The sequence below is a fragment of the Oncorhynchus kisutch genome, linkage group LG5 (assembly GCF_002021735.2).
Source record: "Oncorhynchus kisutch isolate 150728-3 linkage group LG5, Okis_V2, whole genome shotgun sequence".
Taxonomy (NCBI): domain Eukaryota; kingdom Metazoa; phylum Chordata; class Actinopteri; order Salmoniformes; family Salmonidae; genus Oncorhynchus; species Oncorhynchus kisutch.
Window position 1 is genome coordinate 63,171,614 of NC_034178.2, and position 25,419 is coordinate 63,197,032.

Sequence of the window (25,419 nt, forward strand, 5' to 3'; positions counted from 1 at the left end):
CTGGATGAGGGGACTCTTTTCTTTGCTCAGCTCTTGGCATTGCAGGGCTTGGAAATGATATGATAATGATACTGTATATGCTATGGTAATGATATCTCTCTCTCTCTCTCTCTCTCTCTTTGTTTCTCTCTCTCTTTCTCTGTCTCTCTCTCACACACACACATACACACTCTTTCTCATTTTTCCTCTTCCTCTCCGCGTAGCTTCTGGCTCGGGTGCTACATTGACAAAAGTTACAGCAGACTGATAGAGCTGAGCAACTGTGTGAGTCTGAGAGAGAGCGAGAGAGAGAGAGAGAGAGAGAGAGAGAGAGAGAACTTCATTATCTAGCACGGATCTGAACTCACATCCACTCACTCCCCCCTGTCCCGGGTTCGGCTATGAGATTGACCTGCTGACTGTGTTGGACCTAGCCCTGAATGACCTAACCTAATACTGGTAAGGCAAAATACTTTTACTGTTACAGTATGTTTCAGGTGGGTACTACTTGTGTTTCTCATGGGTTTATCTATGTTATTAAAGATGGGCTGGCAAGATAATCAGATGTCACTTTACTTAAACTTGAATTACACTGTACTTAACATATATATTTTTTTACCTTTATTTAACCAGGCAAGTCAGTTAAGAACAAATTCTTATTTTCAATGACGGCCTAGGAACAGTGGGTTAACTGCCTGTTCAGGGGCAGAACAACAGATTTGTACCTTGTTGTTGATGTGTTAACGTTGTGTTTATTTAAGCTGGAAAAGTTCGTCTTTATTGGTTCATCATCGTTTTCATCTTGTTTGTTTGATTCAAGCTCCCCGAATTCTGACATCACCAGCAAATGTTCATGTCCCTCTCGTTGTGAGCATTTTGACATCACCAGCAAATGTTCATGTGCCTCTCAATGTGAGCATTTTGACATCACCAGCAAATGTTCATGTGCCTCTCAATGTGAGCATGTTGACATCACCAGCAAATGTTCATGTGCCTCTCAATGTGAGCGGGGAGAAAATTGCAAACAGACCCACCCACCCCTAGGAGTGAGTCCACTCAGAACTAGGAAACATAAAACACCAGTGTCAGGGAGTGTGTGTGTGTTAGAGAGAGAGAGAAACAGAAAGAGTGAGACACACAGAAAAAAAGAGAGTACACAGGGTAAGGGGGATTTTCCTAATGATCCAATTTGTTTTGATAACTCTGATGTGCTCCTTTGCCCCATGCGTTATTAAAGCTTGCAGAGTGAGAGGGGAGAGAGCGATAGCTAGAGGCATAGAGAGTGAATTGGGCTGCTTTCATAATCCGGCCAATGTCTTTCCATGTGTCGCATAGCCCTGATCACTGCCCTACAGGTCCCTAATAAGCAGGGAAAATTAACACATCAACTAAATGTGCTTGCAATTTGTCCATATCATTTTCCATCTCATCCCCTTCCTGTATATTGGCACATGTCTTCTTGTTCCTTTAAAAAAACCTCTTTATGACAGTCATATTACAATTTGAAATTGTAACAGTAATGACACAAAACAGTAATGAAACCAAAGTGTTCTTAGTTGTATAGCTACAAAAGCTGTCCTAGTTGAATAAGATGAACATTTGTGTATTTTACAACTGATAGTAATTCTATGTGGGTCAATCTCAGGTAACCAAACAAAAATTGAAAATATAAATGAATCTTAAACGGGATAAAACGCCATCAAAAATACATGAATAGAGTGCAGAGCATTCCCGGCTCTTGATTGTTTTTTCCCACTTGATTTTACAGTGCACCATACATAAATCATTTTTGATAAAAACACATGATTGAATGATTGGCTTAGCCTTTTGCTCGCTCTCTCGCCCAAAACACAAGAGTTCCTCTCTATTTTTACACTCCCCAGGACTACTCCATTTATAGACCTATGTCTTTGTGGTCTGTTGAGCTCCTAAATCCTACGTTTTATGTCCTTTTTGACAATGATGGTCCATAATGATGACATTCACAGGTTATTTTGCTCTGACTTGGAGGTGACGAACTCAAATGACAGTCCAAGGAGTTGTTGTTGGTTTGAACTCTTTGTATAGAGGTTTGGACTAGAGCAGCCAGAAAACATTAACTGGACTCAAGAAGACAGACAAATTCATATTGTAGATGTGCACCATTTGATACATCAAATAAAATGTTATTGGTCACATATTTAACAGATGTTATTGCAGGTGTAGCGAAATGCTTGATATGCTCACTTCTCACTGATGAAGCTATACGAGACATACAGTAGATTAGAATGTATCGCATATAACAAACCAATGCAGTACTTCCATAACAGAAATGGTCACTCATTCCAGATCAAGTCTTCCAGAGTTACAGAACACAGCATACATTCATGAAACAGTGATGTTTCACAAAATGTCCTCGGTACATAGTTATGAAAAGTAAAACTTGATAAGGTTTGCGTATTAACGCCTATGATTGCACTCAGGTTCACCATGTGTTATGCTTCTTGGACCTATGGTATGACTTCTCAGAATATAAAATTCATTTCAATTCAATCAAATAAAATCAATCAAATTTTAGTGGAACAAAAACTCTCCCTGTGAAATGCCAGACTTGGCAATCGGCCTCCATTTGAATGACATATGGCCTGTGATAAATATGGTTTCTGTCCCAGTGATAAATCGTCCAAAAGTTTAATCAGTGGAGGTCAAGATGTCAAAAGGTCACTGTCAGCCAGAAGTAGCCTACTGAGACATAACTCTCAGGGACAATAGTTGACTCTCAGTCTTGGTATAGCAGTGACCTGGACCACAGGTCAAATTCAGAGAGGGAAGTGGGGGCATTATGGGTCTGATGGATCATTAACAATATTACAAATGTGAATGTCAATACCTTAACAATGTGTGAATGTCAATACCTTAACAATGTGTGAATGTCAATACCTTAACAATGTGTGAATGTCAATACCTTAACAATGTGTGAATGTCAATACCTTAACAATGTGTGAATGTCAATACCTTAACAATGTGTGAATGTCAATACCTTAACAATGTGTGAATGTCAATACCTTAACAATGTGTGAATGTCAATACCTTAACAATGTGTGAATGTCAATACCTTAACAATGTGTGAATGTCAATACCTTAACAATGTGTGAATGTCAATACCTTAACAATGTGTGAATGTCAATACCTTAACAATGTGTGAATGTCAATACCTTAACAATGCTAACAGCAAGAAAAAGTGAGGTAAAATTCCACATTGAAAATGTAAAATGACAAGATGGGTCGTCGTTTGGCTCTATACTCCATGTTTGGATTTGAAATGATACAATGACTATGAGGTTAAAGTTCAGACTGTCAGCTTGAATCTGGGGAACCGTTTAGAAATTACAGCACTTTTTGTATGTCGTCCCCCAATATTAGGTGAGCAACAAAATCGGGACGAATTCACTTAATGTGTGTTAAAGTAGTAAAAAGCTAAGTATTTGGCCCCATATTCATAGCATGCAATGACTACATCAAGCGTGTGACTGCAAATTTGTTGCATACATTTGCTGTTTCTTTTGGTTGTATTTTAGATTATTTTGTGCCCAATAGAAATTAATGGTAATTCATCTATTGTGTTATTTTGGAGTCACTTTTACTGTAAATAAGAAGAATATAATATGTTTCTAAACACTTAATATGGATGCTAACATGATTATGGATAGTCCTGAAAGAATCGTGAATAATGATGAGTGATAAAGTTACAGACACAGAAATATCATACCTCCAAGACATGCTAACCTCTCACCATTACAAAAACAGGAGAGGTTAGTATTTTATATCATACCCCCAAGACATGCTAACCTCTCACCATTACAATAACAGGGGAGGTTAGCATTTTGGGGGGGTATAATATTTGTGTGTCTTTAATTGGGGGGAGGTTGTTACAGGCTGTAGAGCTTTAGTTGGGGGGGTTGTTACAGGATGTGGAGATTTAGTTGGGGGGGTTGTTACAGGGTGTAGAGGTTTAGTTGGGGGGTTGTTACAGGGTGTAGAGGTTTAGTTGGGGGGGTTGTTACAGGGTGTTGAGGTTTAGTTGGGGGGGGTTGTTATAGGGTGTAGAGGTATAGTTGGGGGGGTTGTTACAGGGTGTAGAGGTTTAGTTGGGGGGGGGTTGTTATAGGGTGTAGAGGTTTAGTTAGGGGGGTTGTTACAGGGTGTAGAGGTATAGTTGGGGGGGGGTTGTTATAGGGTGTTGAGGTTTAGTTAGGGGGGTTGTTACAGGGTGTAGAGGTATAGTTGGGGGGGAGGTTGTTATAGGGTGTTGAGGTTTAGTTGGGGGGGGGGTTGTTATAGGGTGCAGAGGTATAGTTGGGGGGGGGGGGGTTGTTCCAGGGTGTAAAGATTTAGTTGGGGGGGTTGTTATACGGTGCAGAGGTATAGTTGGGGGGGTTGTTATACGGTGCAGAGGTATAGTTGGGGGGGGGGGGGGGGTTGTTACATGGTGTAGAGGTTTAGTTGGGGGGGTTGTTACAGGGTGTAGAGGTTTAGTTGGGGGGTTGTTACAGGGTGTAGAGGTTTAGTTGGGGGGTTGTTACAGGGTGTAGAGGTTTAGTTGGGGGGGTTGTTACAGGGTGTAGAGGTTTAGTTGGGGGGGGGGTTGTTACAGGGTGTAGAGCTTTAGTTGGGGGGGGGGTTGTTACAGGGTGTAGAGCTTTAGTTGGGGGGGTTGTTACAGGGTGTAGAGGTTTAGTTGGGGGGTTGTTACAGGGTGTAGAGGTTTAGTTGGGGGGTTGTTACAGGGTGTAGAGGTTTAGTTGGGGGGTTGTTACAGGGTGTAGACGTTTAGTTGGGGGGTTGTTATAGGGTGCAGAGGTATAGTTGGGGGGGGTTGTTACAGGGTGTAGAGCTTTAGTTGGGGGGGTTGTTACAGGGTGTAGAGGTTTAGTTGGGGGGTTGTTACAGGGTGTAGAGGTTTAGTTGGGGGGTTGTTACAGGGTGTAGAGGTTTAGTTGGGGGGTTGTTACAGGGTGTAGAGGTTTAGTTGGGGGGTTGTTATAGGGTGCAGAGGTATAGTTGGGGGGGGGGGTTGTTCCAGGGTGTAGAGGTATAGTTAGGGGGGTTATTACATGGTGTTGAGGTATAGTTGGGGGGGTTGTTACAGGGTGTTGAGGTTTAGTTGGGGGGGTTGTTACCATTTAATTAGCTAGTAAATAAATAATTAACCAATTTGTGTAATACTTTGCTCTGGTTTTTACAGATGAAATGAGGATATGACTGTTCAGAATGATGATATGATACAAGGTTATGATTAGTAAATTGACTGTTTATAGATGTGATAGGTAAAGACCTTTAGAGTTTAATTCGGAAGATGGTAACTCTTTAAAGAACCGCTCTCGTGCTGTCCCAGAACCTAGTTAATTAATTGTTACATGATTAATTTAATCGGGTCACAATTAAACATAGTTGATTAGATAAATAACAGCCATCAGATTAATGTTAAAGTCAACTCACGACACAGCCATGCCATTGGAAAAGATTCCCAGTTCCACTCAGTGACACAGCAGTCATCACTCAGAGGCCGTGATGACACACAGTGGCAAGGGAGACGTGTTGGACATGGTTCGCCGCACTCGCACGCTGTTCTGATCAGCGTGCCCACACACATACAAAATGCACGCACACCCACAGAGAGAGACAGATAGACTGACAGGTTTTGCTGTTGGTTGATGTTTTGGGACGGGGGTGCTCTGCTCATACAGGAGTGATAAAGTCCTAGTGCACTAATTTGGAGGAGACCCCCCCCCCCCCCCAAAAGAAAACAAATAATTAAGTAGTGATTTATCAGGGGGTGCTCCCCTACTTCCAGAACTTAACAGAACAGAGAAAAATAGAATAGACAGAGAGAGACTGAGATAGATACGTAGATAGAGGGTGGTGAAAACAGCCTGTGCCTCTCAATGCGAGGATGGCCACCCAGGGATAGAATTTTCCATATACCCATCATAAGGTTCCTACAACCTAGCCTATGTATGAAAGTTTACAACGTGCACAGGTCGAGAGAAATTTGAGTAATCAAGGTAACAGACATTGACACATTCATTACCGCCATGAACAATCTTGCATGCATCTATCTATGTAGCTGATCTAGGGTGTAAACATTAGTCCAACAGCTGTAAACAAGAGTATATATTGGACAAATGCAGGTATGATTATCCCCATTTTGTTCCGTTTGCTTCCGTTTAAGAAACGTTTTCAACAGAATCAGCGGAATGAATACACCCCTGATTACACGCAAACACAGTTCCCTTTCATAGCAGCCAGATACAAACATTCAGTGGGGCAAAAAAGTATTTAGTCAGCCACCAATTGTACAAGTTCTCCCACTTAAAAAGACAAGAGAGGCCTGTAATTTTCATCATAGGTACACTTCAACTATGACAGACAAAATTAGAAAAGAAATCCAGAAAATCACATTGTAGGATTTTTAATGAATTTATTTGCAAATTATGGTGGAAAATAAGTATTTTCTCCCACTGTAGTTCCCTTTCATAGCAGCCAGATACAAACATAGTTCCCTTTCATAGCAGCCAGATGATTGTATAATTCCTTTCTCACATCTACGCAATCTCCTCCTCTCAACTTTTCCCTTTGCTTGTGGACCTCAGTGCACAAAACATCAGCTGTCTGTGAGCAGGTAAAAATAACCTTTCCAAGCCAAACCTTCATATCATAACCTCTACACACAGCCTACATCAATGTCACCATATTAGCTAACATCAAGTCAACAACATAGCTACTAGAACTAACTAATTAGAACCCGCTACAATTATGCTCTACAGTGTACAGTTAGCAAGCAGTTTAGCAGTTACACCGGTGGGCCCCGGTGGCAATAAATGAATAAATTAGTGTTGGATAGTCATAGCCAGCTAGGTAACATAGCATCCCTCTCTGTTTGAGCTGGATGTTTGAGTAGGCTAAACTAACTAGCTAGCTGCATTTGCTAGCTAAGTAAGTGAAAGTCAAATTAAAATTAAAATGTCCATTTTGCTAGCTCTCTTTCTCTTGCCTCTCCTTCCTTTTGAATAAATTAATTTGTTAAAAACTATTAAACTGTTGTCTTTCTCTCTTTGAGTCAACTATTCACTATGTGTTATGCACTGCAGTACTAGCTGTAGCTTATGCTTTCAGCACGATACTAAACAAAAATATAAAAGGCAACATATAAAGTGTTGGTCCCATGTTTCATGAGCTGAAATTTTAAGATCCCAGAAATGTTCCATGTCCACAAATTTGTTTACATCCCTGCTAGTGAGCATTTGTCCTTTGCCAAGACAATCCACCCACCTGATAGGTGTGGCATATCAAGAAGCTGATTAAACAGAAGGATCATTACACAGGTACACCTTGTGCTGGGGACAATAAAAGGTCACTTTAAAATGTGCATTTTTGTAACGCAACACAATGCCACAGATGTCTCAATTTTTGAGGGGGCGTGCAATTGGCATGTTGACTGCAGGAATGTCCACCAAAGCTGTTGCCAGAGAATTGAATGTTAATTTCTCTACCATAAGCTGCCTCCAACGTCATATTAGAGAATATGGCAGTACGTCTAACCGGCCTCACAACCGCAGACCACGTGTAACCAGCCCAGGACCACCACATCTGGCTTCTTCACCTGCAGGATTGTGTGAGACCAGCCATCCGGACAGCTGATGAAACTGAGTAGTATTTCTGTCTGTAATAAAGTCCTTATGTGGGGAAAAACTCATTCTGATCGGCTGGTCCTGGGTCCCCAGTGGGTGAGCCTGGCTCTCAAGTGGGTGGGCCTATGCCCTCCCAGGCCCACCCATGGCTGCACCCCTGCCCAGTTATGTGAAATCCGTAGATTAGGGGCCAAATGATTTTTTTCAATTGACTCATTTCCTTATATGAACTGTAACTCAGCAAAATCATTGAAATTGTTGCATGCTGTCCTACGGCATCACCATGGTGATAGCCTACAGAGTACTGTTGCGCCTACTGTAGACCTTCATTTAAAAAAAGTGTTTTTTAATCAATTATTTGGGGATGTGAATATATTTAGTATAGTTTTATCTAAAAACAATCACTTTTTTAGCGTTTCTCTATTTTTATTTTTAGGAAATTCGCTGAGGATAATGGTCCTCCCCTTCCTCCTCTGAGGAGCCTCCATTGTTCCACAGTCACAGCTCTCATAATCCTGGTCATTCTCGGTCAGATCAGCAGCCACTCCTTAGCTCTGTCCCGAAGAAACCAAATCCACCCTGTCTACAAAATATGCTGTTGGGCCGGTCCATGGAGATAACTATAACATTATTTGGGACGATCCACTTCAAGGGTCAAATAGGGGGATTATTGCTTGACGACTCATAATTAATTTAATTCCACTGCTCTATCTATCTCTACATACATCCAGTCTGAGACGGCCATTGTAGTCCTTTCTGCTGATGTCAAAGTTTGGGGCATTGTACAAAACAAGTCATCAGCGATTGGATCGTCTCTAACCAATCTAACCAATTACTATATCCGAAATACCGCTTTAGGCTCTAGCCCAACCCATCAGTTTCTGGGATCAGTCAAAACGGTTTGAATGTGTTCGCATTCAAGAAGTTTTCAGGGAGGGCATCAAATCTACTCATCATGGAGAAGAAACGTGAGTGGCATTTAGCCGGAGAGATGTGGAAGGGTAGCCAGGCAAGGGGGATTAAACCAAGACTCAAATTAGATCAGTTCATCTTTTGGGATCATGTCACCCAGTCTGGCACCGTTTACACTTCGTCTCTCCTAAATTCATCTGAAGGGAAATTACAACTACTAAAAACAATGTGATATCAACGAGTTTATCAAAACCAGAATACAACACAGCTAGTGTCTCTCTGGTCTTCTTGGTGAGGGTGTTCAGCCCTAAATCATGAGTTTGACTGTGGCCCCAATCCTAATTTAGGATATGTGTTTGTCATTGCCACAGAAAGTAGTTTGGGGTGGGGGGAGTTTTTGCCCGCGCTGTAGACTGCTTTATTGGTCTGCTAATACCAGACTATTAAAGGCCCAGTGCACAACTTTAGCGATTTTTTTTTTTTACAATACTTTCAGAAAGTATTCAGACCCCTTGACTTTTTCAACATTTTGTTACGTTACAGCCTTATTCTAAAATGGATTAAATAAATAAAAATCTTCAGCAGTCTACACATGATACCCAATAATGACTACGTGAAAACAGGTTTTTAGAAATGTATGCAAATGTATAGCAAATAAAAACAGAAATACCTTATTTACATAAGTATTCAGACCCTTTGTTATAAGACTTGAAATTGAGCTCAGGTGCATCTTGTTCTATTGATCATGCTTGAGATGTTTCTTCAAGTTGATTGGAGTCCACCTGTGGTAAATTCAATAGATTGGACATGATTTGGAAAGGCACATGCATGTCTAAATAAGGTTCCACAGTTGACAGCGTATGTCAGTAGTAATTGTCCATAGAGCTCCGAGACTGTGTTGAGGCGCAGATCTTGGCGAGGGTAGCAAAACATTTCTGCAGCATTGAAGGTCCACAAGAACACAGGGGCCTCCATCATTATTAAATGGAAGAATTTTGGAACCACCAAGACTCTTCCTAGAGCTGGCCCCCAAACAGAGCAATCGAGGGGAGAAAGGCCTTGGTCAGGGAGGTGACCAAGAACCTGATGGTCATTTTGACAGAGCTCTAGGGTTCCTCTGTGGAGATAGGAGAACCTTCCAGAAAGACAACCATCACTGCAGAACTCCACCAATCAGGCCTTTATGGTAGTGTCCAGAATGAAGCCACTCCACAGTAAAAGGCACATGACAGCCCGTTTGGAGTTTGCCAAAAGGCACCTAAAGACTGTTAGACCAGAAACAAGATTCTCTGGTCTGATGAAACCAAGATTGAGGCGAAGGTTCACCTTCCAACAGGACAACGACCCTAAGCACACAGCAAAGACAACGCAGTAGTAGCTTCGGGACAAGTCTCTGAATGCCAAGCCAGAGCCTGGACTTGAACCTGATTGAAAATCTTCGGAGAGACCTGAAAATAGCTGCGCCGCGAAGCTCCCAATTCAACCAGACAGAGCTTCTGTTTTTGTGTATAAACTCGAAATCCTCTTCATCAACACAATACACCACATCCACACAATACACCACATCCTTCATATAGCCTAGTCGTTATTATCGTAATGCAATCTCTAGATTGAGTGTGTGTATGTGCGTGTGTGTACGTGTGAGATAGAGTGCCCGTGTGTTTGCTTGAATGTGCTGTTTCTGTATCACGTACATGTGTGTGTTTAGAGTGAGCTGATTCAGTGTCAGTGTGTGGACATGAGTTAGACAGGTAGATCAGTATGATAAAATGGGCGCGCGCACTCTCGGACAAACGAGCGAAGTATCGTAATGGGTTCAGCAGGTGGAGCCCTAATTCAGTAAACTGGTTCAGTTTACTGTTCCTGAAATGAGATGAACGTGAGATTGACAGAGCCGCTCAAAAACAGCTCCGCTTCAAGTTAGCTTCAACAATGCGATAGTTAGACAGATGAAGTCAACAAGTCTCGCTTACTTTTTAGTCTTGTCTTCAATTATAGACGCGCATCGCTGAGGCGTGTGTCAGTGTTTGTGTGAGAGAGAAGTTAACCATCTTTTTTAGAGTTGTCAAGATATTTCATTTGCCTGTATCAACAACCTTTTTGTCAAGTGTGCTGTTGGACCATTCAAGAGGAACACATGAATCGCAAAATTGGTGCACATGTTGCTCACTTGTTGCATTTTATTCGCTAATTAATATCAGTGTGGAAGACTTCATTCGTCAAGATGGTAGAAAACGGATCGCAAAAGTGTCAAATAGCCTAGTGACTGAGGTAGGTTACTTATTATTTTGTCCACTCTTGTATTTTGTACAATTTGAATTTGCAATATCATCTTGAATCCTTGGTTTACATTTTAATGGAAGAATTGGGGCGATGTTTTAGCGCGTGTGAAATGTCAACGAGCTTTTGCATTTACACACGTTGTTGATAATGCATGTATACCTGTTGCGTTGTCTTGTGCTTCAGAATTAACTCGAAAGTGATGATGCACCTCAAAACGCGCTCAGTGCTGAATGTTGTAAAATTCATGATTGTTTTTCCTTACATAACAGATGGACCTATAGAATCTGGAACTGAAATAGAGACAGATGGACCTGAAATAAGTTTTTCGACAGTGACAGGTAGGATTCCATATTTCACCAATATCAAGGTATATATATATAGAGAGAGAGAGAGAGAGAAAAAAAACTGGACAAATGAGAACAATAGGCGAGATGAGGTCGTAGTGTGAGGAAATAGTTACAGTTTCACATGAGCCATGCCAGAGGAATTGACACCACAATTCCAAATCTCTTTCTCTCTTTCTCCATCCCTCTCAGATAACCAACTTAATTCACTGTGTGTGTGTGTTTGTTTGTTTGTCTGCATTTGTGTGTTGATGAGATTTTAAAAAATGATCTAAACAGTGTGACATTGTATTAGTATCACTTTACCTGAAATATCAATGTGAGGGTTACAGGTTAGTCAAGGTCATTGTTATTGGGGGTGGTTTTGGGGACACAGATTAAGCCCTGTCCTGGATAAAAGAGCATACTCAATGGGGAATCTCCATTGAAATAGCTTTTAAGCCCAGGATTGTCTGGAAAACCAGCCCGTACATAGTCTTTTAGGAACTTGGTATATTTTTAAATTTATTTAACCTTTATTTAACCAGGTAAGCTAGTTGAGAACAAGTTCTCATTTGCAACTGCGACCTGGCCAAGATAAATCATAGCAGTTCAACACATACAACAACACAGAGTTACACATGGAATGAACAAAACATAGTCAATAATACAGTAGAAAACAAAGTATATATACAGTGAGTGCAAATTAGGTCAAATAAGGGAGTTAAGGCAATAAATAGGCCATGGTGGCGAAGTAATTACAGTATGGCAATTAAACACTGGAATGGTAGATGTGCAAAAGTGGATGTGCAAGTAGAGATACTGTGGTGCAAAAGGAGCAAAATAAATAAATACAGTATGGGGATGAGGTAGATAGATGGGCTGTATACAGATGGGCTATGAACAGGTGCAGAGATCTGTGAGCTGCTCTGACAGCTGGTTCTTAAAGCTAGTGAGGGAGATGGGAATCTCCAGCTTCATTGATTTTTGCAGTTCGTTCCAGTCAGTGGCAGCAGAGAACTGGAAGGAAAGGCGACCAAAGGAGGAATTGGCTTTGGGGGTGACCAGTGAGATATACCTGTTGGAGCGTGTGCTACGAGTGGGTGCTGCTATGGTGACCAGTGAGCTGAGATAGGGCGGGGCTTTACCTAGCAGAGACTTGTAGATAACCTGTAGCCAGTGGGTTTGGCGACAAGTATGAAGCGAGGGCCAGCCAACGAGAGCGTACAGGTCGCAGTGGTGGGCAGTATATGGGGCTTTGGTGACAAAACGGATGGCACTGTGATAGACTACATCCAGTTTGCTGAGTAGAGTGTTGGAGGCTATTTTATAGATGACATCGCCGAAGTCAAGGATCGGTAGGATGGTCAGTTTTATGAGGGTATGCTTGGCAGCATGAGTGAAGGAAGCTTTGTTGCGAAATAGGAAGCCGATTCTAGATTTAATTTTTGATTGGAGATGCTTAATGTGAGTCTGGAAGGAGAGTTTACAGTCTAGCCAGACACCTAGGTATTTTTAGTTGTCCACGTATTCTAAGTCAGAGCCGTCCATAGTAGTGGTGCGGGCAATGATCGGTTGAATAGCATGCATTTAGTTTTATTTGCGTTTAAGAGCAGTTGGAGGCCACGGAAGGAGAGTTGTAATGGCATTGAAGCTCGTCTGGAGGTTAGTTAACACAGTGTCCAAAGAAGGGCCAGAAGTATACAGAATGGTGTCGTCTGCGTAGAGGTGGATTAGAGAATCACCAGCAGCAAGAGCGACATCATTGATGTATACAGAGAAGAGAGTCGGCCCGAGTATTGAACCCTGTGGCACCCCCATAGAGACTGCCAGAGGTCCGGACAACAGGCCCTCCGATTTGACACACTGAGCTCTATCAGAGAAGTTGCCTGGTGTACCAGGCGAGGCAATAATTTGAGAAACCAAGGCTGTTGAGTCTGCCTGCCAATAAGAATGTGGTGATTGACAGAGTCAAAAGCCTTGGCCAGGTCGATGAATACAGCTGCACAGTAATGTCTCTTATCGATGGTATATGTAAAGTATTGTGTAAAGTATTGTGTAAAGTATTGTGTGCTATTGCTTGGAAAATGTACAAATTGGACAGGGTGACAACAGGAGGCAGTTTGGCTCCAATACTAGGACTGTTTTCCTCATGGAATTAAGTCCGCTTTATGTTTTGTCTGCTTGTCTGAAACTCTTGTTTGATCGTCTATATGATTTCTGACAATCATATTCTATTGTTTAAAAGAACATGGGGTACACACAAAACGTGCCAAGTTATTCATTAACAGTACATTTATTATTGAATATCAAATGGATGGCCATTACCCTTTCTCTTTAGAAAGAAGACCACCACAACGACTTTGGTTGCTAGTCAATTGATATGCATCAATGAAGTGATTGTTGTTTTCTCAATAATACGCTTGTTGCTATTTTTGTGTTTCCCTCCAGCAACTGAACATGCTGTACTGTCTCTTGGTAGACTTTTATGGGAATTAAAGTTACTCTAGCTTGGTCACAGATCTGTTTGTCGTGCCTGAGACAAATCACTGGGGAGCATTACAGAGTGGCACCCATTGGGCTACTACACCTCACACCACCTGACACATTAGGCTATTGCAATTGTATGTGTGTATTTTCCTTTTTCTACTGAAAAACCACTGGCTAACCTAAAATCCCCAGTGTTTCCCGGCTGTGCGAGAGAGCGCAGTGAGAGAGAGCCGTGCTGACAATGGGGACAGTGTTGTGGGCTAGAAAAGACGAGAGGTGAACATCATTGTTGCCTCTTCCTGGTTTTTACATCAATTCAGCTGACCACACACACACTTAAATGGTTTGGATGAATATTGAGTTTTACGATTACCACTGAAGAATCTATTGATGTCATGTCTGCCCGATTTCCTCTTTTATAATGCTGTGTGCCTGTCACTGTGGTTGTAGAGTTTTGGAATTGTGCGCTTGTGGGCGCTTATTTGTCTCAAACTACAGTCCTGTGTGGCTCAGTTGGTAGAGCATGGCATTTGCAGCAACAGGGTTGTGGGTTTGATACCCATGGGGTACTGGACAGAAAAGAGGTATGAAAAATGTATGCACTCACTACAGTAAGTCGCTCTGGATAAGAGCATCTACTAAATGATGTAAATGTAGAGTTATTTATTGAGAGGTGCATTGATACAATATAAATATCAAATGCCTCATCAACAATGGTTACTTTTGGTGTAATGTGTCACACCTGTTTTATACCGTCTCTATCATCAAGTCAGCACATGCATCAAGTCAGTCTCATGGCATTAGGGTTGGGCGATGTCAAATGTTGTCCTTTAAGTACACATAAAACATCATGATATATGCGATGGTTTCGTTTAATAAAATAAATGACTGCTAAAAAGGAGCTTGCATACTACAGGAGGGATGAGAGGGGATGTGGCACGAATAAGGTGTGTGACTGTGTGTGCCAAAGCCTGCATTTCAACACATTTTGCCATATGCATAGAGAAAAATGTGCAGTTTTAAAGCAAATTTCTTGTTTATTGGTTAGGGTCCCCCTGGAAGTCGGGGGTCCCGGTGCACGTGTCCTGCGTGCCCGTTCGGTAATCCGGAACAAGAACAAGAAACTCTGCTGATAATTATTCAATGATTCACATTTTGACTCATCTCCCTCTCTGATTAGGCCTAGGCTTCTGTATGTTGTGTGTAGGTCCTATACATTACTAATGACAGGCTATGGAAATAGACCTACTCTACACTTTGTTTCTTTCATAAGCTTTGTTTAGCTGTAAGTTTTCGATTTTTCCATCTGGTCTCTGACCTTCAAAATTGTTCCCATTTGAAAGCTGCAACTTTAGGACATTAAACACGTTATTAGAATAGCCTATTTGGGAAATACTCTTAATAACTTGTATTAATGCTTTTGATAGGCTATTTTAATTAGTATGATTTTGCTTTAGTCCATTGGGTTAGCAAAAGCAAAGAGGAGGGATGCATGAATCATTTATTTTAGACTAAGCTTTGATCAACTGTAAGGTTTGTTCAAACTACTCGTTCAATTTTTCTATCTTCTATCTTGGTTTGTTCAATCTCTCTTTATTTATTTAGGCCTATCATGTTTGTTTTTAGGGTATTCAAAAACAACTTCTGAGAACGCTGTTAGATAAATTCATTGTTTGATCATGAAGTGGCAGGAGAAAGACAGAATAAAACTGAAGTCATACTCATCAAATGGAGAGAAAAGATAAAATTAGGGTTTTAAAATAATTCAACACTGGAGTGCCTGCGACAAAAAACAAACTAGGCTATCGCCATATCAACCATTGAGAGGGAGAAAAAAATGCACCTATTTTCTGACTGGATATTTTGTGCCGCCTTGGTGAACATCTTCGCTCTGTCTACATCGTTCTCTTGCATTCTGTCAATAGTTCATAACATATTTATTGAAATAAGTAATGCAGGCTATAGCAAAGGTAAGCATTTGACATTTCTTGACTGTTCGAGTGCTCTCATGATTTTTTCCTAGAACTCAAATAAAATAAAGTTAACTATTTTTAGAACACAAGCAATGCACTGGGAAACGATATGTGAGCATTTATCTATAGGCCAACAGTGAGCAACAATGCCTCATTTATCATAACCATTACAGATAACAAATCCTAATTGATAAATTGAACAAAAATGCAACATGTAAAGTGTTTGTCCCATGTTTCATGAACTGAAATAAAATATCCCAGAAATGTTCCATACGCACAAAAAGCTTATTTCTCACAAATTGTTTGCACACATTTGTTTACGTCCCTGTTAATTAGCATTTCTGCTTTGCCAAGATAATTCATCCATCCACATGACAGGTGTGACATATTAAGAAGCTGATTAAACAACATGATCATTACACAGGTGCACCTTGTGCTGGGGACAATAAAAGGCCACTGTAAAATATGCAGTTTTTTCACGCAACACAATATCAATGTCAAGATAAATCTATTGAAACGGGTTATATTATATATCAACTGGATATATTTTTGTGAAACACAATCTTCAAAAAGGCTGTAACCTCAGCAGTGGCTCTTGCTTATAGAAGCCTATGGTTGATTGGATAATTTAGCAGACACTCTTATTTCCCAAGCCCTTATCACTGTCTCATCCCGTTTGGGCAGCCACAAAGCACATTCCACTGAATAGTTTTACAGTATACATTTTTTTTGTTTAGCTCTGCTTAAAGATCGAGCTTTGACGTCCTTTTGAGTACACGATTACTCATGCCTATCCCTAGAATAGGCCATCTGGCATGACCCTGCTGTGGGCTGCCCGGTCAGCTCTTAACTGCTTGGTGCCAGTCAAGTTGAAATAGGCTATACATCGTCCATCACACCATGATGTCGTCGCCATTGATAATGGATGTCAATCATCTTCGATATCCGATACTATCGTAATATCGGCCAACCCTGCATGACATTGTTATGATCCTCTCCTTCTGAGCATGTTACCACAGTTTTTACACTTTGTTTTTCGTACTTTTCGACGTTTACAGCCCAAAAAATGGCTCTCATGACCTTCTGAACTGTCTCCCGAGAAAAAACAACAGCAACAATATCATTTAACAATTGTGAGTCTGTTTTAGCCCTGAAAAATTCTAAAGTACTGGTGAGCTTGTGATTATCTATATTTTTCTCTCTCTTTTTGCACTCTCTCGTGTTTCTCTTTCTCACATGTCTCTCTCTCATCTCTTTCTTTCTTTTTCTCTCTTTCTCATGTCTCTCTTGCTCTTTCTCCCACGTCTCTCTTTCTCTAATCTCTTTCTCTAACTCTTTCTCTCTTTCTCATGTCTCTGAGACCCCACACGTCAGAGACCCCACATCTTAGCCCTGAGGGGATCGACATTGTGAAAGAACTTGATACCTCCATGACTTTGACCTCTGACCTTTTTGATAGATTGGCCAATGGTGTTCCAACACAGTTAACATTGGAAAGGATGAATTACAGAATTAACAGAGAGCGAAAGAGAGAGTGAAAGAAATAATAGAGAGAGTAAAAAAGAGAAAGACCGCTTGGAGAGAGAGGGAGAGAGCGAGAGAATGAGAGAGCGCCTCCATCCACAATGTCTTTGCCACCCAGTAGTCAAGTATGAGGAAGTATAGCTTTTGCCTTTGCAAAGTAAGTTGTTACTTCATCATTGTGGCTTTTAAAAATAAGGCGAATAGCTTTTCTATAAATAGTTGTCTAGTGTACACACTATGTAAGTACGACTTAGGCATGCACTCTATGCTGTTTTATGTGTGTAACATGGCCAATTGCATGGTTTGTTTAAGTTAACATACTCTTCCACCCCCCCCCCCCCCCCCCCATAAGACTACATACAAGGCTGAACATATTGACAGGCACACACACCCTCCATAGGACTCCGTATGAGGCTGAACATATTGACCGGCACACACACCCTCCATAGGACTCCATACACACACACACGCCACACACACACACAGAGATTGAAGTGTGTGCATGCAAATCGTGACACTATAAATACATTGACAGACATGCATATATACCACACACAAACACACACGCCATACACTCACAAAGACATGTGTGTAAATGACAAGTTGGATGATGCTATAAATACACTATATATGCAGAAGTATGTGGACAACCCTTCAAATGAGTGGATTCTGCTATTTCCGCCACACCCATTGCTGACAGTCGTATAAGATCGAACACACAGCCACGCAATCTCTATAGACAAACATTGGCAGTAGATTGGCCTTATTGAAGAGCTCAGTGACTTTCAACGTGGCACCATCATAGGATGCCATCTGTCCAACGAGTCAGTTCATCAAATGTCTGCCCTGCAAGAGCTGCACAGGTCAACTGTGAGTGCTGTTATTGTGAAGTGGAAATGTCTAGGAGCAACAATGGCTCAGCAAAGTGGTAGGCCACACAAGCTCACAGAGCAGGACCGCACAGTGCTGAAGTTCGTAGCGCAAAAATGGTCTGTCCTCGGTTGCAACACTCACTACCAAGTTCCAAACTGCCTCTGGAAGCAACATCAGCACTAGAACTGTTCGTCAGGAGCTTAATGAAATGGGTTTCCATGGCCGAGCAACCGTACACAAGCTTAAGATCACCATGCGCAATGCCATGTGTTGGCTGGAGTGGTGTAAAGCTCGCCGCCATTGGACTGGAGCAGTGGAAACGTGTTCTCTGGAGTGATGAATCACACTTCACCATCTGGCAGTCCAACAGACTAATCTGAGTTTCGCAGGTTCCAGGAGAACGCTACCTATGCCCGAATGCATAGTGACAACTGTAAAGTTTGGTGGAGAAGGAATAATGGTCTGGGGCTGTTTTTCATAGTTTGGTTTAGGCTCCTTAGTTACAGTGAAGGGAAATCTTAACGCTACAGCATACAATAACATTCTAGACCATTCTGCGCTTCTAACTTTGTGGCAACAGTTTGGGGAAGGCCCTTTCCTGTTTCAGCATGACAATGCCCCGTGCACAAAGCGAGGTCCATACAGAAATGGTTTGTCGAGATCGGTGTGGAAGAACTTGGCTGGCCTGCACAGAGACCTGACCTCCACCCTATCGATCACCTTTGGGATGAATTGGAACGCCGACTGCAAGCCAGGCCTAATCACCCAACACTGCCTGACCTCACTAATGCTCTTGCTCCTGTGGCTGAATGGAAGCAAGTCCCCTCAGCAATGTTCCAACATCTAGTGGAAAGCCTTCCCAGAAGAGAAGGCTGTTATAGTAGCAAAGGGGGGACCATGGTTTTGGAAGGAGATTTTTGACAAGCAGGTGTCCACATTATTTTGGTAATGTAGTGTATATAGACACAAACACACACACACACACACACACACACACACACACACACACACACACACACACACACACATTTGAACATATGAACACTTTTTGCTGGAATATACACAGTGACACAAATGTTAACCAACATCTGACACTATAAATAAACGCCTAGTTGCCTACATGCAGTGCATTCGGAAAGTATTCAGACTTTTTCCACATTTTGTTACATTACAGCCTTATTACAAACATGTGCCTCATCAATCTACACACAATACCCCATAATGACAAAGCAAAATTTTTTTTTTTTAAATAAATAAATAATTAAAACAGAAATGCCTACAACTTGATCAGAGTCCACCTGTGGTAAATTCATTTGATTGGACTTGATTTGGAGAGGGACAAGTCAGGATCAAGGGGAAAGATTAACGGAGCGAAGTACAGAGAGATCATTGATGCTGCTCCACAGTGCTCAGGATCTCAGACTGGGCCGAAGGTTCACCTTCCAACAGGACAACAAATCTAAGCACACAGCCAAGACAACGAAGGAGTGGCTTCAGGACAAGTCTCTGAATGTTCTTGAGTGGCCCAGCCAGAGCCCGGACTTCAACCCGATCGAAACATCTCTGGAGAGACCTGACAATAGCTGTGCAGCGATGCTCCCCATCCAGTCTGACAGAGCTTGAGAGGATCTGCAATGAAGAATGAGAAAAACTCCCCAAATACAGGTGTGCCAAGCTTGTAGGGTAATACACAAGCAGACTCAAGGCTGTAATCGCTACCAAAGGTGCTTCAACAAAGTACTGAGTAAAGGGTCTGAATACTTATGTAAATGTCCTATTATTATAATCTTTTAAATATATTTGCAAAACATTCTAAAAAACATTTTTTTCTTTGTAAATTACGTGGGTATTGTATGTATATTGCTGAATTTTTTGTTGTATAAGGCTGTAATGTGACAATACGTCAAAAATAAAGGGGTCTGAATACTTTCCAAATGCACTGTATACTACTGTATACTACTTCAACGTGTTGTGCTCCCGTAAAGAGACAAATGTCCACTAGTAACTTGACTGACACACACACACACACATACACACACACACACAGAGAGAGATTTAAAGTACTTACAGATGTACGGTAGGATCTTAATTAGAGCCAATTTACTACAGCAGGAAAATAGTCCTGCAGCAACAGGAAATATGAACAATAATGTAGATTATAAATATTTTTTTTATAGGGGTTGATACATTTTTCTTCAGGACAAATCAAGTCTGACATTTTAATGTACCTAACCATAAGCATCAATGCCTTCCTAAAAATCAATACTCAGAAGTATATATTTTTAAACCTGCACATTTAGTTAAAAGAAATGCATGTTAGCCGGCAATATTAACTAGGGAAATTGTGTCACTTCTCTTGTGTTCAGTGCAAGCAGAGTCAGGGTATATGTAGCAGTTTTGGCTGCCTGGCTCGTTGCGAGACCATTTCTTCCTAACAAAGACCGTAATTAATTTGCCAGAATTTGACATAACATTGAAGGTTGTGCAATGTAACCTAGGTTGTGCGGCAGGTAGCCTAGTGGTTAGAGCGTTGGACTAGTGACCGAAAGGTTGCAAGATCCAATTCTCGAGTTGACAAAGTAAAAATCTGTCGATCTGCCACTGAACAAGGCAATTAACCCACTGTTCCTAGGCCGTCATTGAAAATAAACATTTGTTCTTAACTGACTTAAATAAAGGTAAAATTAAAGATATTTAGACTTAGGGCTGGCTGCCACCTGTTTGATAAAATACAGAACCGTTATGTTTTTCACTGAAAGAATAAATGTTTTGTTTACTAAATGATAGTTTCCGGATTTGACCATATTAATGACCTAAGGCTCGAATTTCTGTGTGTTTATTATATTTAAGTCTGATTTAATATTTGAAAGAGCAGTCTGACTGAGCGGTGGTAGGCAGCAGCAGGCTCGTAAGCATTCATTCAAACAGCACTTTGCTGAGTTTGCCAGCAGCTCTTCGCAATGCTTGAAGCACAGTGCTGTTTATGGCTTCAAGCCTATGAACTCCCAAGATTAGGCTGGCAATACTATAGTACCTATAAGAACATCCAATAGTCAAAAGGTATATGAAATACAAATGGTATAGAGCGAAATAATCGATGCATCATGATTCCTATAATAACTACAACCTAAAACTTCTTACCTGGGCATTTTGAAGACTCATGTTAAAAGGAACCACCATGTTCTCATGTTCTGAGCAAAGAACTTAAACGTTAGCTTTTTTTACATGGCGCATATTGCACTTTTACTTTCTTCTCCAACACTGTGTTTTTGCATTATTTAAACCAAATTGAACATGTTTCATTATTTATTTGAGACTAAATTGATTTTATTTATGTATTATATTAAGTTAAAATAAGTGTTCATTGTTCATTCAGTATTGTTGTAATTGTAATTAATTCACACACATATATATATATATATATATATATATATATAAGTCGGTCGATATAGTCGAGACCTGCTGTTCACAAATGCTCTCCATCCAACCTCACTGAGCTCACTGATAGAGACATACCCCAAGCGTCTTACAGCTGTAATCGCAGCAAAAGGTGGCGCTACAAAGTATTAACTTAAGGGGGCTGAATAATTTTGCTGTATATACAGTGCCTTGCGAAAGTATTCGGCCCCCTTGAACTTTGTGACCTTTTGCCACATTTCAGGCTTCAAACATAAAGATATAAAACTGTATTTTTTTGTGAAGAATCGACAACAAGTGGGACACAATCATGAAGTGGAACGACATTTATTGGATATTTCAAACTTTTTTAACAAATCAAAAACTGAAAGATTGGGCGTGCAAAATTATTCAGCCCCCTTTAGTTAATACTTTGTAGCGCCACCTTTTGCTGCGATTACAGCTGTAAGACGCTTGGGGTATGTCTCTATCAGTTTTGCACATCGAGAGACTAACATTTTTTCCCATTCCTCCTTGCAAAACAGCTCGAGCTCAGTGAGGTTGGATGGAGAGCATTTGTGAACAGCAGTTTTCAGTTCTTTCCACAGATTCTCGATTGGATTCAGGTCTGGACTTTGACTTGGCCATTCTAACACCTGGATATGTTTATTTTTGAACCTTTCCATTGTAGATTTTGCTTTATGTTTTGGATCATTGTCTTGTTGGAAGACAAATCTCCATCCCAGTCTCAGGTCTTTTGCAGACTCCATCAGGTTTCCTTCCAGAATGGTCCTGTATTTGGCTCCATCCATCTTCCCATCAATTTTAACCATCTTCCCTGTCACTGCTGAAGAAAAGCAGGCCTAAACCATGATGCTGCCACCACCATGTTTGACAGTGGGGATGGTGTGTTCACGGTGATGAGCTGTGTTGCTTTTACGCCAAACATAACGTTTTGCATTGTTGCCAAAAAGTTCAATTTTGGTTTCATCTGACCAGAGCACCTTCTTCCACATGTTTGGTGTGTCTCCCAGGTGGCTTGTGGCAAACTTTAAACGACACTTTTTATGGATATCTTTAAGAAATGGCTTTCTTCTTGCCACTCTTCCATAAAGGCCAGATTTGTGCAATATACGACTGATTGTTGTCCTATGGACAGAGTCTCCCACCTCAGCTGTAGATCTCTGCAGTTCATCCAGAGTGATCATGGGCCTCTTGGCTGCATCTCTGATCAGTCTTCTCCTTGTATGAGCTGAAAGTTTAGAGGGACGGCCAGGTCTTGGTAGATTTGCAGTGGTCTGATACTCCTTCCATTTCAATATTATCGCTTGCACAGTGCTCCTTGGGATGTTTAAAGCTTGGGAAATCTTTTGTATCCAAATCCGGCTTTAAACTTCTTCACAACAGTATCTCGGACCTGCCTGGTGTGTTCCTTGTTCTTCATGATGCTCTCTGCGCTTTTAACGGACCTCTGAGACTATCACAGTGCAGGTGCATTTATACGGAGACTTGATTACACACAGGCGGATTGTATTTATCATCATTAGTCATTTAGGTCAACATTGGATCATTCAGAGATCCTCACTGAACTTCTGGAGAGAGTTTGCTGCACTGAAAGTAAAGGGGCTGAATAATTTTGCACGCCCAATTTTTCAGTTTTTGATTTGTTAAAAAAGTTTGAAATATCCAATAAATGTCGTTCCACTTCATGATTGTGTCCCACTTGTTGTTGATTCTTCACAAAAAAAATACAGTTTTATATCTTTATGTTTGAAGCCTGAAATGTGGCAAAAGGTCGCAAAGTTCAAGGGGGCCGAATACTTTCGCAAGGCACTGTATATATATGTATGTATGTATGTATGTATGTATGTATGTATGTATGTATGTATGTATGTATGTATGTATGTATGTATGTATGTATGTATGTATGTATGTATGTATGTGTATATATATATATATATATATATATATATATATATATATATATATATATATATATATATATATATATATATATATATATATATATATATATATATATATATATATAGACCGATTAATCGGTATCTGCTTTTTTTGCTCCTCCAATAATCTGTATCAGCGTTGAAAAATCATAATCGGTTAACCTCTAATACAGACATGCACACACATAGGTACATACACACCCACACACACACACACACACACATACAGTGTATAATGCAAGAAATGGCAAGTAAAGTGATCCCATTCAACCGAAGTAGCAGCATCTGCTTGCCTAAATTAACCAGAAGGATGTCAATTGTGTAGACTAACTTTAGCAACAGGATGCCACTGTGTGTGTGTGTGTGTGTGTGTGTGTGTGTGTGTGTGTGCATGTGCATGTGTGTGTGTGGTGTTAGGTTGTTGAAGCATTTTAGAGAGAATAATGATGGTTGTGAAAGTGAAGATTTCAACAGACTTTAAGTTTGTTCTCATGTCTATTTTTAGCCACAGACACCCTGCATCAATAGACACACGGATCAGCAGACACTCAGATCAACAGACACTCAGATCAACAGACACACGGGTCAACAGACACTCAGACATGCAGATCTACAGACACACGGATCAACAGACACTCAGACGTGCAGATCAACAGGCACTCTGATCAACAGAGACACGGATCAACAGGCACTCTGATCAACAGACACACTGATCAACAGACACTTAGACAGACATATCAACAGACACTCAGATCAACAGAGAAGTTCATATCATTGTTGTTTCCCCCTCTATTCTTAAAACACATTGTGGATCTTATGATTTAAAGTTATGAGTAGCTTTCAGCATACCTTTACTATATCGGGCCCATATTCACAAAGTGTCTCAGAATAGGGCTACTGATCTAGGATCAGTTTAGCCTTTTAAATCATAATGAATAAAATGGAGGACCTGATTTGTGGCCTCCGGGCCTTGAGTCACTGATCTGAAGTACATGAGTGTTATTCAGATAGTTACAAATGTTATACGTGTCTCAGTGTGGTTATAAAGTATCCTTTGGCTAGCCTTGTCCTATTCCTTCCCTTCTCTTTGATGTCATAGTGATACTCTTTAGGTCTCTTCAAGGTGTGTGTGTGTGTGTGTGTGTGTGTGTGCGCCCCCCACCATTTCCTCTGAAAACACACTCTACATGCTATTCTGCTGCCTCTGGGTAATTCCCGTAGCTGTTTTTCTTTTCAAAGATGAAAGGAAATGGCAACGTTAATAGATTTGGCCATGCTGAAGTACCACACTGGATATTTAATAAATGCCAATCAAATCACATTTTAATGGTCACAATACACATATTTAGCTGATGTTATTGTCGGTGTAGCGAAATGCTTGTGTTCCTAGCTCCAACAGTGAAGTAATATCTAACAATTCACAATACACACATCTAAAAGTAAAAGAATGGAATTAAGAAATATATAAATATTATCACGAGCAATGTCGGAGTGGCATTGACTAAAATACAGTAGAATACAGAATATACATATGAAATTAGTAAAGCAGTATGTAAATATTATTAAAGTGACTAGTGGTCCATTATTAAATAGAACGATTGATAAAAAAGAAAATGCCTGCATCTTCAAATATCATTAGGGTACCACAATTTGAGATGGAAATCAAGTGTAGTAGGCTGCATCACATCCTGGGAGTCCCTTAGGACGGCGCACAATTGGCCCAGCGTCGTCCGGGTTTGGTTGGCCTAGGCCGCAATTGTAAATAAGAATTTGTTCTTAACTGACTTGCCTAGCTAAATGAAGGTTAAATAAACCTTCAATAAACAATCAAAATATACACACACAAACACAAACACACATACAGACAAACATACACAAACACACATGCATACACAGAGACCGAGAGACTGAAAAACAGCTTCTATCTCAAGGCCATCAGACTGTTAAACAGCCACCACTAACATTGAGTGGCTGCTGCCAACACACTGTCAATGACACTGACTCAACTCCAGCCACTTTAATAATGGGAATT

General features: G+C 40.8%; 1 protein-coding gene across 2 annotated transcripts in view; it reads left to right on the forward strand.

Annotated features, from left to right (window-relative positions):
- Nucleotides 1-275: 275 nt before the first annotated feature.
- The window catches only part of LOC109891643 (histone deacetylase 7), an 88,463-nt gene continuing 63,319 nt past the window's right edge, over nt 276-25,419 (forward strand). The window contains exons 1-2 of one of the 2 annotated variants that reach the window (XM_031825647.1): nt 276-438; nt 11,114-11,182. The gene's annotated coding sequence lies outside the window, so the exon portion shown is untranslated. Of the gene's footprint in view, nt 439-10,368; nt 10,833-11,113; nt 11,183-25,419 lie in introns of those variants that run through there. The other variant, XM_031825648.1, reaches the window with a different exon arrangement.